We start from the raw sequence: 13460 nt of genomic DNA on the forward strand, positions 1-13460 counted from the left end.
TAAATTTAAAATTTGTTCTCTCTTATTCTTCAAGCTCATTCAGTTTACCTCATTTAGACAAATCCATATCATGTATATAAAGATGAAAAAATTGATCAATAGAATAAAAATAATGAACAGCCAGGCTATAAAATGCAATAACGTTCATGTCTTTGATTCACCAAGGTTCATTAAAGAAGCAATGTAATTAAAATTTGCCAACATTTCCATCTTTATTCATAAATCCTGGAAAATCAGCCTCCACTACAGGTGATAGAAACTAACAGACATTTTTTCATTAGACTCATAAATTGTCTTTCTTTAAAAGAAAGAACTACAATATGATAATAAAAGAATAGCAGAAACTAGTTGCTAATCTTCACTTATTTTTCAAAAAAGGGAAATCACATTATCTGTTAATCTTTAAGATAAACATTGAAATTACCAATGAAATGTTTTGTCAACACATTTGTAGATTTCTTGAAATACTATAACTTAGATGTATAATATGCATCCATGTAGCATGCTTGTTCTAAATTTGACCAGATTCACTAACTCTTTTTTTGTATGACAAAAGCTTTGAAATATGGAAGTGACTATAAATTATCTAAAAAAAATGACTCATCCATATTTTAAGATGAAAAAAGAAAATAGATGTTAATATTAATTTGAAGTTTTTCTATAAGTTTGACTCTACTTGTAACAGACGAATTAAAAACAATGTTACCTTTTTTATACAAAATAATTTCATTGATTAGTATTTGCTCTCAAACACCAATGTTTATATTATAATATTGTATTAGGTTTGTCTTCATTCAATGTTATACCAACAGGTAGGTAAGTATTAAGCCAAAATTAGCTATGGCTAGCTAGCCTAAGGCTAACTTAATTTGGGTTGACTAGTAATCTAAGTTAAAACAATTATCTGCAAGGTTATTATAACACATCACCTTGAATTTTAGGTACACTTCAAATTTTACTTGTATACTAAACAGAAATCTCTGCATTTTTCTCTCATGAATGCAGAGACTATTGGTTTTACATTTTGTATGGAACTATATGTAATTTCTTTAAAATATTCAGATGACAAGAAAGGGTAAAATTTAAAAATTCTAAAATTGGCTATTAAAATCATATTCAGAGTATATTAAATTAAGACCAATGATTGTTATGCTACTTGGCTTTGGATCATCTGGGATGCATATTTTAACTATTGCCTTTGGCAAAAAATTAAAGATAGACTTCATCAATATTTGGCATCTCTTGGTTACAACTTTTCACTCAAGGTTATAGCTCCTGTTTTCAGATAAATACCTCTACATATTCCTTTATAAGTTACTAAAACCACATAAAGAAAAAAAAATCCATTTTGGATATAGTGGGGCAGTTTGAGAGCAATGGAAAAATCAACTTAAAGCTCTTCAAATGAGAAATGTTAGATCCTATATCCATAAATTCAATTTACTTCCAAAAATTTAAACTATTTCATAATAAATGTATTATTAAATAACTATCTGCTTTTAGAAGAAGATTTGTTATAATTACAAATATAAATAAATCTGTTTTATGTACTAAAAAAGGCAAGGCAAGAACAAAGGGAGGAAAACAGAAAAATTAAATTAAAACACTAATGAAAGCTAATACTGCTTACGTATGAACATCAAGATGCCAGGGACCCAATACAATCCTCAGTCTAAGATTTTCAATGGCACAGACTAGTGATCACACGATACTGGTGATACTCTCTAGTTACCCCTGGCAACCTTTCTCAACTGTAACGATGCTACCCTACAATAGCTTTCACTGGGCAGCTTTCTCTTCACTTAGCTGAATGCTCTGGGACCATCTGCGTCGGCAAGCATAAAAGGCCAGCCTGCCTGTGGGCCCGTCACTCTGAACACCACCTCTCTGACCCTGATTAAATACAACTTTCAATCCTTTTTGTCCTCCCTGTTGACTTCTCCTATTAAGGGAGCCCTTTGACAAAGAAAGCGGAAGAGTGGACTAACTGCCCCCAAGAAAGGTGATGTCTGATACTGCTCAACACAAGGATTAGCAAGCCAATACATAACAAAAGCAAGTTTGGGGGGAGGGGAGAGGTAAAGAAAAAAAATGGTTTTAGCTAGAGCTTTGACTAATTCAGTAGGTACACAATTCAACAAATAGCTATACAAGAGGCCTTTTTTGAAAGAAGTAACTAAAGCAGAACAATATTTTGGAGAGATACCTTTCAACATCTTGACATAAGGCCATGACATTGACAAAAACACCAGATATTTGTTTTCTATTTGACTTTTTTTTAATTAAAAAAGAAAACTTAGAGTTGAAGACAGAAAAGGAGCAAAAATTAGAAACAAAGAGAAAATGTAAATAAATCATAATTGTAATTTATTGTCCCATTACAAAACAAGGTAGTTTCGCTTATTAAATGCATTAAACTGACATTAGAATAGCTGTTCAGATATTTAAATAAGTATTTAAATAAAGGTGGAAAATTACGACAGTCTACAAAGAATCATTTTGTAAATTATCATGTCTAGACAGAGAACTGCAATCTAAAAGGACTGGTTTCACATGATGAAATACGTTAATATAAAGAACTCATTCTAAAATTTCTGGGCAGATGGAGACTTGTGAATATGATACAGTTCCTTAAAGTAGTCAGAATCTACACATAGGGGTGCATATCAAAATCACCACTTTCGATCTTTACCAAGTAATTTATAAGCCTCCCTCCCAGATTAGGCCAACCAATAAATGAAGGGCCTGGTTGGCTCAATCAACAAAGCAACCAAATAATACAACCTCATAACTCCATGAAGCAAACACATACAGCCTAAGGAACTTTATTGAGATCCACTTCAAAGACTAGCTTATAAAGTAAAACTTAATCACACTTATTCAAAGAATGGTCAATAAACCTAGAAAAGTCAAATGTGTGTGAGAGAGATTGACGGTGGGGTGCAGGGGAAGGGAGAGAGGTTCCTAGGACACATGGGATTTTCACTGCTAAAACTGGGAAAGTCCTGGACAAACAGGGACAAGTTGGTCACCCTAGTGAAGACATATATACTGGGAAACTGTTATGTATTAATAAGCACCATGCGCCTGACCAGGCGGTGGCGCAGTGGATAGAGCATCAGACTGGGATGCGGAAGACCCAGGTTCAAGACCCCGAAGTCGCCAGCATGAGTATGGGCTCATCTGGTTAGAGCAAAAATTCACCAGCTTGGCCTGACCTGTGGTGGCACAGTGGATAAAGCGTCGACTTGGCAATGCTGAAGTCGCCGGTTCGAAACCCTGGGATAGCCTGGTCAAGGCACATATGGGAGTTGATGCTTCCAGCTCCTCCCCCCTTCTCTCTGGCTCTCTCTCCTCTCTCTCCCTCTCTGTCTCTCTCTCCTCTCTAAAAATGAATAAATAAAAATTAAAAAAAAAAAAAAAAAGCACCATGCCAGATTCTTTCACAGGACTTAATTTATTTAACCTTCACAATAACCTCATGAGGAAACAATTTTAAAATGAAGAACCTAGCTAACTATGAGAATAAGTAATCTCAACAAGGCTGCACTGTTAGAAGAATAGGAATTTGAATCTGTCTGCTTGTCTCCAAAGCCCATGATAGTTCCCTAACACTATGTTGTCTCCAGGAGTGAAGGAGAAGGTAGGTGTAACTATTATTTTCCTTCCGAAGGCTTTGGATCTGACAAACCCAACAAGCCCATATTCTACACATTCTTAACTATATACCAGTCCAAGAGAGCTCCAGAAAACAATGTTTGATTAATCATATGTAAAAATGTGGCATGTAAACTGATAATAAAAGTGCTGAATATTTTGGAAAACCTAAAGACAAAAACATTCCTACTCTGCTGGGAACAATTCCTTATTGCCAGACTTTCTGGTTTACTGGGCCTGGGAATTGGTTCCTATAGAGAACGAGGTAAATTGTGTACTTGGTAGAGGGTAAGGTCATAGGTACATCAGCAATGTGCTCCAGAGCAGGATTCACATACAATACTGAAAAGGAGGAGACCACTTTCTCTTTCTAAGGTTCTCTGATGTCCCCAGTAATTTCTGTTACCAAGATACCCAACATACCCACCACTACAATCAATGAGATCATAGTACCAACTTGGCTGAAAGGTCCACAGATTACTTTCCGGTCCAAGAAGTCACCCTATCAAGTATGTCAAGGTAGTTTTCTGAGAATGAGTAGAAGACAACCAAGCTACTCAGGCAGTTCAATATCTAGGTCAAGTTACAGGAGTTCACACAGGTAAAAGTAAACAAATCCACAATCCTTCTCTCCCTCGTTATTACTATTGGTTCTTTTATTTCCCCCCACAGAGGAGTACGCAAACATAGTCCCCCACAACCACAAATTACGCAATTGAGTTTCCCACATTTGGAGAAATCGCGGGGTCAGCATACCTGGAGTGCAATGGATAAGCCTCACCCTGGGAAAAGCACTATACTATAGAGGGATAGGTTTCAGAAACATAACGTCAGAAACAACAAAGAAAAGCACATATTATAACATAATCAAAGTTATATGAGCTCAGTGAACAGAAAAAAGAAGTGGCAGAGGTGGTATGTAATAGAACTTGAAATAATAGAACTCAGGTAATTAGAGAAGGAATGGGGAGAACAAACTAGATTGGTGGAAAGCAAACTAGTGAGTAGTCTAACTAGAGTACAAGGAAGTATTGAGGAGTTAAACATATCAGAGCTAAAATTAATTCTTTAGGCAATAGTGAGTCACAGAGGTTTTTAGAATAGGGAAAAATGTACATAGGCAATGTTTTAAAAGATTAACCTGGCTATGATAAATGTAGAAACAAAACAATAGTACATGTAACAGACTATGTACAAATTTTTTTCTTAAAAATCTTTAACGTGGCCCTGGCCGGTTGGCTCAGCGGTAGAGCGTCGGCCTAGCGTGCGGAGGACCCGGGTTCGATTCCCGGCCAGGGCACACAGGAGAAGCGCCCATTTGCTTCTCCACCCCTCCGCCGCGCTTTCCTCTCTGTCTCTCTCTTCCCCTCCCGCAGCCAAGGCTCCATTGGAGCAAACATGGCCCGGGCGCTGGGGATGGCTCTGTGGCCTCTGCCCCAGGCGCTAGAGTGGCTCTGGTCGCAACATGGCGACGCCCAGGATGGGCAGAGCATCGCCCCCTGGTGGGCAGAGCGTCGCCCCATGGTGGGCGTGCCGGGTGGATCCTGGTCGGGCGCATGCGGGAGTCTGTCTGACTGTCTCTCCCTGTTTCCAGCTTCAGAAAAAAATGGAAAAAAAAAAAAAAAAATCTTTAACGTAAATTTCTTTTTTAATCTCCAATTATTGTATTATATCTGAAACACTCACAAAATTAATCCAGGTAAACACTGAAGGTAAAATGGCTCCACTACTTCTGATCCAAAGTTCAGAAAATAGTTTGGTTAAAATCAAACAGTAAGAACCTTGCCATAATTCCAATAAAGCTGACAAAAAAAAAAAAAAAAAAGGAAGAAAAAAGAAAAGAAAAGAGGCCGTGTCTGGGACAACTCACATTAACCAAAGCCCATGAGAAGCAGAAATTGTGTTGATAAAACAATCTCTTTACTCCCCCCGCCTCCCCCCGCCAAAAAGGTAGATTTATAAAAAATCGGGGGTAGAGACTTTAGTGGAAGGAACTGACCAAGAGACCTAAGGAAAAAGATAATATACAAAGTTCTGGATACACTATGTTATATAACAAAGCAACCAAAAAGGTAAGATATACATACAAATAACTAAAATAATGAAGTTACAAGTGTCATCTGCATTAAGAATAATACAAACTTCTATAAAAATTTAGATCAATACCAGTTGAAGTAGAGAAAGCTTTATAAAGGAAGTGTCAGTTGAGCTTTATTTTTAACTATATGATCACCTTGCAATAGTGGTTTTTTAAAATTGATTTGAGAGAGGAAAAAACAGAGAGGGGAGAAAAAGAGAGAAAAGCATCTATTTGCCGTTCAACTTCTACATGCTTTCATTGGTTGATTCCTGCATGTACCCATAACCTTGGCGTACTGGAATGATGCTCTAAAACCTGGCCAAGGTCAGTTGAGCAGGTATTAAATGTTGATTGAATTTTGGCAGATTGAAATGAGACAAAGCATTCCAGGTAAAGAAATGTGAACAAGAGTCAAAGCAGTAAAATTTGAAAAGTATTCAATACATGGCAATACATAACATCAAAGCTTTTAGTTGAATTACAACAAGCCTGTTGATTCCATCATGCTGTGTTGGTGGAGTTACATGAACGCACCTGACAGTGCATAACTATTACACAGCAGGTATCCAAATACAGGGCTGTTTCCTTTCTTTCATTGAAAATTCTCTCCATATGGCTTCTAAGCCTTTAAAAAGGTTCTGCCAACCAGATACACTGTTACTGGGTAGGAAGTCTGGATTAACTGCAGTTGCAAAGTCTAAAAGAGTATAAAAAGACATTTGGTTTAACTTTCCAAACAATACAGAAATCTCTATTCAAACACTCCAGGTAGGAAAATGAAAAGCTGCAGTAGTGTTATTTTAATTTTAAATTAGGTATGATAGGAAAAGCTCTAGATCTAAAACTTCACCTTGTGGAACCTATTTCCTCAAATATAAATTTAGGTTAACACCTATTCTAACTACCTCCTCTAAGAACTGTGAGAATTATATTTAAAAAGTGAAAGTACTTAAATTTCAAGATTTAAAACTGTACAAATATATTCTACCATCATTTATGTTAGCTTACGTACATCAGAACACTACAGACGAATTTTTAATAGATTCATACCTACAGAAAATATTTGAGAAACAAGTTTTTGTTTTTTCATAAATTCCTCAGGCCTGTGACTTATCTTATTGTCAAGTGAAGTAATGAAGAAAACATAAAAGGTGTTGTTTCCAACCTTCTTTTTTCAAAACTGAGTCAATGGCTTTTAAGTTTTAATGCCCTTAACTGCTACCATGAAAATAATTTTCAGCAATAAAACAACATATTGATATAGATACTACAGCACCTAGAACAAGAGTCAGGTACATAAGAGACATTCATGTTTCCAACAAATTGAATAAATAAGAAATGTTTTAATTACTAAGTACACTTAAATGCAGAAATGTCATCTCTCCTTCATGGAAATGGGTGTGTTTTGTTGTTTTTTTCCCCCCATTTCTCTTTACACTTGTCCCTTTTCTAAGTTTCAGTTTGACACTCAATAGTGAGCAACAGGACTTTGAGAAAGTTACCAGACATCACTATTTTCTTATTCGGGAAATGACATTAAAAATACCTACCTATCATCAGAAGGTTGTAAAATGAGGTGGAGAGAATTAAGCGAACTAAAGAACATATCATACATAAGCATATACAAATACATAAAATATACATAAAATACAGTGCCTAGCAGAGAATAGGTAGGTCTCTTTCCTTCCTTATTCTTAAATCACTAAAAGAATTAAATTTTTTGTTATAAAAAATACCATTACAGCAAAAGAGTCACTATTACAAACTATTTTCCTTCTCTACATGATGTTCCACACTGGTCCACAGTTTGCTACACTAGTTTTGTAATACCATGGCAATGTACTTAATAAATGTACTCTTCATTATATTAAATAATATTCTATACTTGTATAGCTCGGTAAATATTTTATCATACATTCACATCTGTCTTCTACATGGCCACAGAAATGTAATAAATTGGGCAAGAAAACAATGTATGTTGATGCCAAAGATGAAGAAACTAGGTGCTGAGAGAGTAAATGATTTGCCTTACATTATCATTATAGCTCATCAGAAATAGAGCCAAAGTAACATTCTACATCTCCTGATTCTAAATGAAGCACAATTTCTACCCCTGTACTTTTATTTTTCCTTTTCTCAATGTAACCCTCCTCTAATATTTGCTATCTAGAAGAATGGTATCATTTACCTCTCACCTATTCTCAAAAGCAACTAATCTCTCTCTTTTTTTTTAAAGTGTGTGTGTGTGGCGGGGAATAGTGAGATAGATTCCTCATGTGCTCCAACTGGGATCCTCCTAGCAACCCCATCTGGGGCTGATGATGCTAGAAATCAACTGAGTTATCCTCAGCTCCTCAGGCCAACACTCCAACAATCAAGCCACTGGCTGTGAGAGGGGAAGAGAAAAGAAGGGGGCTAGGGAGAGGAAGAGAAGCCGAAGATCACACTTCTCATGTGTGCCCTGACCAGGGATCGAACCCAGGATGTCCGTACAGGATGTCTATCCACTGAGCAAACCAGCCAGGGCAGCAACCAATCTCTTTGTATCTGATCTTACTTTCACCTGCCCAACCCTCTGTTATTCTCCACTCTTCTGCCAAACTGACCTTTTTCGTGGCAAATTGGACTATGTCATCATCTTATTAAAAAATCCCTTCTAGACCATATTTATAAGGCCCTTCATAATTTGGCCCTAATTTACCACTCTAGACCAGTCTATCACTACACTATTTTCCATCATCTTAACAACCTATGTTCCAGCCACACCTAGTTATACATAAATCTTTGACAAACCAATAGAATTTGGACTATCCACTTGCTAGTCTGTAAATCTGCTCTCTCCCTACTCCATGCCCACCTCTGTTTAGCTTACTTTTTATTTAGTCTTCAGACCTTGCTTCAGTTTTCTTCCAGGAAGTCTTATTTCATCTCCCAAACTGAATCAGAAATTCTTCCTGTGTGCCCCTAGGATGTCCTGTATTTACCTATCAAGGCATTTATTTCTTTGTATTGTGAACACCCATTTACGTGTTTAACTCCCTGCTAAGACATGAGCAGCTTAACAGTGCCCACTGCATTGGCAGATGCTTAACAATCACTTATTTGTTCAATTGAATTTGGTTTACTGTTAGGACTTTCAAGAAATTTCCTGCTTATTTAATACTTTACTACTATATTTTAAATTATAGTTTCAGCTATTTACATGTCAAATCCTCTTTTGCTTATTTCAACCGGCTAATTTCTAAAAATAACTATTTCTCCAAAATATTAGAATGTAGAATATTGAACATGAAAGAAGAGCTATGCATCCTTAGAGCATTTCAAGGAGAGAATGAGAATCTGAAAACCAGAATTATTTAATTGTGCTGCTTATATTTATATTTAAATTGCTGTACCAAATATAAAACAAAGTTTCCTACATTGCATTCATAATCTGGCTTAGTATTTTTATGTCTTGGAAGTAATTCTTTTTTCTACAATGATCTGAAATTTGATTTTTTTGTCATAAAAAATTTTATTTCTTTTCTGGAATAATGCCTCCTCAATTTTATCCTGTAAAATAATCGAGAAAACAGTGTTTGATATACCCAGGATTTGATATACCTATTTAATGTATCCAAATAGGATTTGATTCACTTTACAGATGTTTTTCCTAAGCAAGATATATCATATCTATCATGTTTTGGTGAGTTCTTACAAGGAAATTAGCTATTATAAATTATTCAATGGAACAAATGTTTTACCCCCATTCTTCACTAGTCACTAAAAGGATAGCAGAAAAATCCTACTGTGGATTCTATTCCACAGTGACTATATATAAAGAAAATATAATGGCCCTCACTGATCAATCATGGCAGAACCCTCATGGCAGTCACAGCTAACAAGCAGAGCACAACTTTTGCTACCCCCTATATTTTTTTTAAGAAAAGTGAAAACGGTAAGATTAGTTAGGCTTTACAAAGGAAAATATCTTGGCAAAAATAATTTATTATCATTCATTACCTATAAACATGTGAAGATTCAATGTCTCCTTCACTTTTCAAAAAGTTTATTATAAGTCAAATTTGTATTTATTGATAAATACACTAAGAATTACCTTTTAAATAACTCACATGGCTGAGCTTTTTAGTAATCTTTTTATTAAATACCCATTTCTAAATCGAACTATTATTTAAAAGTGACTCTTTAAAATAAAATGGGTGTTCTAAAAAAGAAATGTATCTGTTGAAAAACTATAGGCTGGAGTAGTTGTCTTTTTTTACGAAGACATACCAGCACAATGTAAATTTGCTTCCTTACAGTTCACTCCACAAGTACTTGACCTGTATGACAAAGTAGTTCAGGCTATCTTTGTAAAATGGCTAGTATAAGAGGCAAAAAGACTACAATTGTATGTCAAGCTGAGCGGCAACCATATGGTACCACAAAGCACCACTGGGAGACAATAGGCATACCTCAAAATGCTTAATTTAAGGTAATCCTTATTGGTTAATGGATTACAAAATGAATACAATGAAAGTCAAGATGTGCAGGACAGAGCTTGGAGACACAAGACAAACTCAATAGTCATGTCCTTACATCAGACAATTTTATGGCAAATGTTCATACTACAAGAAAAGCCAGTCTATTGTACGATTCTCTTTGTGAACTAATGAAAACACAGGAAGCCTGGCTAGATTTGTTAATGTTTCCATTTAACTTTGATCAACACTTTGCTGATACAATTGTACAGTAAAGATTGAAAAGCATTTCAGTAGCCGGTATGGACAATTTTTTGTTGTTGTTGTTATTTTCTAATCAACCGTGTTTGCAAAGAAAGCACGCTAACTCCTCTAGCACAGTCCACAGTACAGTGTGAGTAGTTGTTCCATGGCTTTAAAAGTATGTAGTATGTTTTTACATAAACTCAGTTTTAACCCTGAAAGCATGGTTCTTGAACACTAAACATAGTGCTTTCTTTCTATGGCACTTAGAATTTATGTACCAATAAATTACAGAATGTTACATTTAAAAAACTGAGCAAAGGAGTAAGCAATGTTGATGTCCCCTCTAAAATAAGCTCTTTTAAAAAAGCAAATAATACTTTCCCAAAAAAGAATTAGCTGGATTAAAGAGTTTCCAAAGCACTTATAGCCAGCAATACACAATGCTGAAATAATTTCATAGGGTGAAACTGGTCAGATGATTTGCCAATGTTACACAAAGGTATTAATTTCCTAAGGAAGGTCTTACTAAAATTTTATAATGTTTTCATACTATGCTTAAATTTTATAAGGTATATCTATGACATCAAGATGAAAAATATATATATATATATATAAATTTCAAGTGGATTACTCATCAATTCCTTTAAAAGCTGTATTATTTGTATGTAATGAACTTCACTCAGAAATAATTCTAAATTTCCCACCATAATTCTTCCCTATGGTTTGGCTGAAAAGCTTAAATGTTGATTGTAGTAATTTGAGCATGTTAGCTTTCTAAATAAAAGAAATATGCTTTTTATATAATAAATATACATATATGATTACCATGAATACTTTTCCTTCATGGTATTTTCAAGTGTGAAGAACCAAACTTGTCACTGAGCCTGGCTTTCCTTAATGTAAAACCATTTAGTGTGCTGATACAATGAATTGTTTTCCGGAGTTCAAATCTAATTTCATGCTTTTGTTTAAGCATATGTAAATCTTTTAATTTGAAAGCAATTCTTAATAGATAAAATTAATATGTAAATGTAAACTGTAAATATAAAATACACAATTTAAAATAACTCGAGGCTGCAAGCTGTAGATTTCCATTAATATCTCTGCAACAATTAGAACATGTTTTTAATAAGAGCCTTACTATGTCATCCTGTCATTTTGGCTTTATTGCATTAATACAAGAGAATGTGCTATCAGGAAGAGGTTTAAAAGCAATGTCTATATAAAATACAAAATTTTATGTAAGTACTTTGTATCACAGAGCATTAACAGTCCAAATAGCAAGAGAAACATATATATTGTGTCCACGATAGAAAAGCATACATTTGCTCCTTTGAGAGCACTGTAAAGTACTGTGGGAAGCAAGGAAATGCCCCCCATACATATAGTATAGAAATTATATACCGAACACAATGAATCTATTTATAACTCTCTAGTAAAAAGTAAAACATCACATGTATATTCCCATTTACCACAGATGATAAAGAAAAAGTCAATTTGTTTTTAGCATCCTTTGGCAATAATCCAACCAATACAAAATTTGACCTTTGTCTGGAAATTTTAATGGACTGTTTGCACATTATACTAGAACATATTTTTTAAATGCTAATCATTTTGTCTAATATTTAAACAAATAAGCAGTTTATGCTTTCCTTATTTTGGCTGCCAGATACTTGGAATGCAGGTATACACCCTACACAATTACCCTATAATAAAAGCAAGTTTATTATTACTTATTCAGATTTTAAGCATATCTTAATACATGGGAGAAAAAACACTAATGGAAAAATATCAGAATCAATACAATAATCATCCAACATCTATTTTAACAGGAAAAAAAAAACAGTTCAGTGTTTCAAAAACTGGAATTATATATTCTGAATGATTCTAAGCTGATCAGTCAGTGGCTTATGGAAGACTCTATTGATATTAACCACCTTCATTAAGTAGTCAGCATCTTATTTATCTAACCCTAGGGTTAAACATTTTATTGCAGTAGTCAATTTGGAAGTTATAAAATTCTTCTGTTGGGGTTGTTATTTGGGGGGGGTAGGAGTAGGGATGTAGCTAAGAAAATCAGTGAAATCTCCAGAATGAACAGCCTGGCACTTTAGTATCTCACTGGGCACCCAGGAAAGCAATACTATAGAAAGCAGGTTACCGTTTATGATAGTTGTATTTTCTGTGTTATCTAGAGAAAAACAGGTTCATCCATGCAAAATGGACTGTTTTAGAAGATATTGCTGCAAAAAGGAAAGACTTTTCAAAAGGAAAAAGTGATTATTCCAGATGAAATGAGAAGCTCCAATGTCAACCTTACTTCCTGAATCAGCAAAAATCAAAGCTTTACTCAGAATAGGAAATTGGAGATTTTCTTTTAATTTACATATCTTTTTTTGCTGAGTATGTTTCAGCTGAAATATGAGAGAACTTCTAAGAGACAGCACTTCTCATTTCCAGCCATGCTTTTGCTTTGGCATTATAAAATACCACTACTTGGAACTAAGAATACATCAATTTTACTAGCACTAATGTAGAAGAATCAAGAGTTTTAAGTCAGAAATAGCTTTCCATTTATAGCATTTTGTTATATGCTCATTAGCCAGGCCAATACCACACCAAACATCCAGTTATACCGTAAAAATTTTAGCTATCATTGGGACATATCGAAATAGCTAAATGTTTTGTACATTTAGAAGCAAAATTCCTAAATAAGCCTTGAAATAAAAAACAAAAACACCTTTAATTCAGACACCTAATTGTCATATATATATAATTATTATGTGTATAAATTCTTTAACAAAGTAAATGAGAATCCAGTGTGTTAAGAAGCTTAGATAAATTTCAGAAATTTATCTAGTAAATAAACTAGTTGTTTTTAAAATGTGAAATTTTATCCAACACTTTACAACTTCACTATTTCTATAATAGTATCAATATTAAAAACCTGGAAATGTATCTAAATTACTGACAAATGTATATCTCGGCTATTTCCTTTTATATTGTGTGTTTAATTC

At 34.5% G+C, this 13460-nt stretch overlaps 1 protein-coding gene and 1 pseudogene across 2 annotated transcripts in view; both read right to left on the reverse strand.

Annotated features, from left to right (window-relative positions):
- Window positions 1-13460, reverse strand: part of ZCCHC7 (zinc finger CCHC-type containing 7) — a 253674-nt gene that overhangs the window by 114834 nt on the left and 125380 nt on the right. The window lies entirely within an intron of this gene.
- On the reverse strand, window positions 4327-4468 carry LOC136396252 (U1 spliceosomal RNA; annotated as a pseudogene).

This window comes from Saccopteryx leptura, chromosome 2 (genome assembly GCF_036850995.1).
Source record: "Saccopteryx leptura isolate mSacLep1 chromosome 2, mSacLep1_pri_phased_curated, whole genome shotgun sequence".
Taxonomy (NCBI): domain Eukaryota; kingdom Metazoa; phylum Chordata; class Mammalia; order Chiroptera; family Emballonuridae; genus Saccopteryx; species Saccopteryx leptura.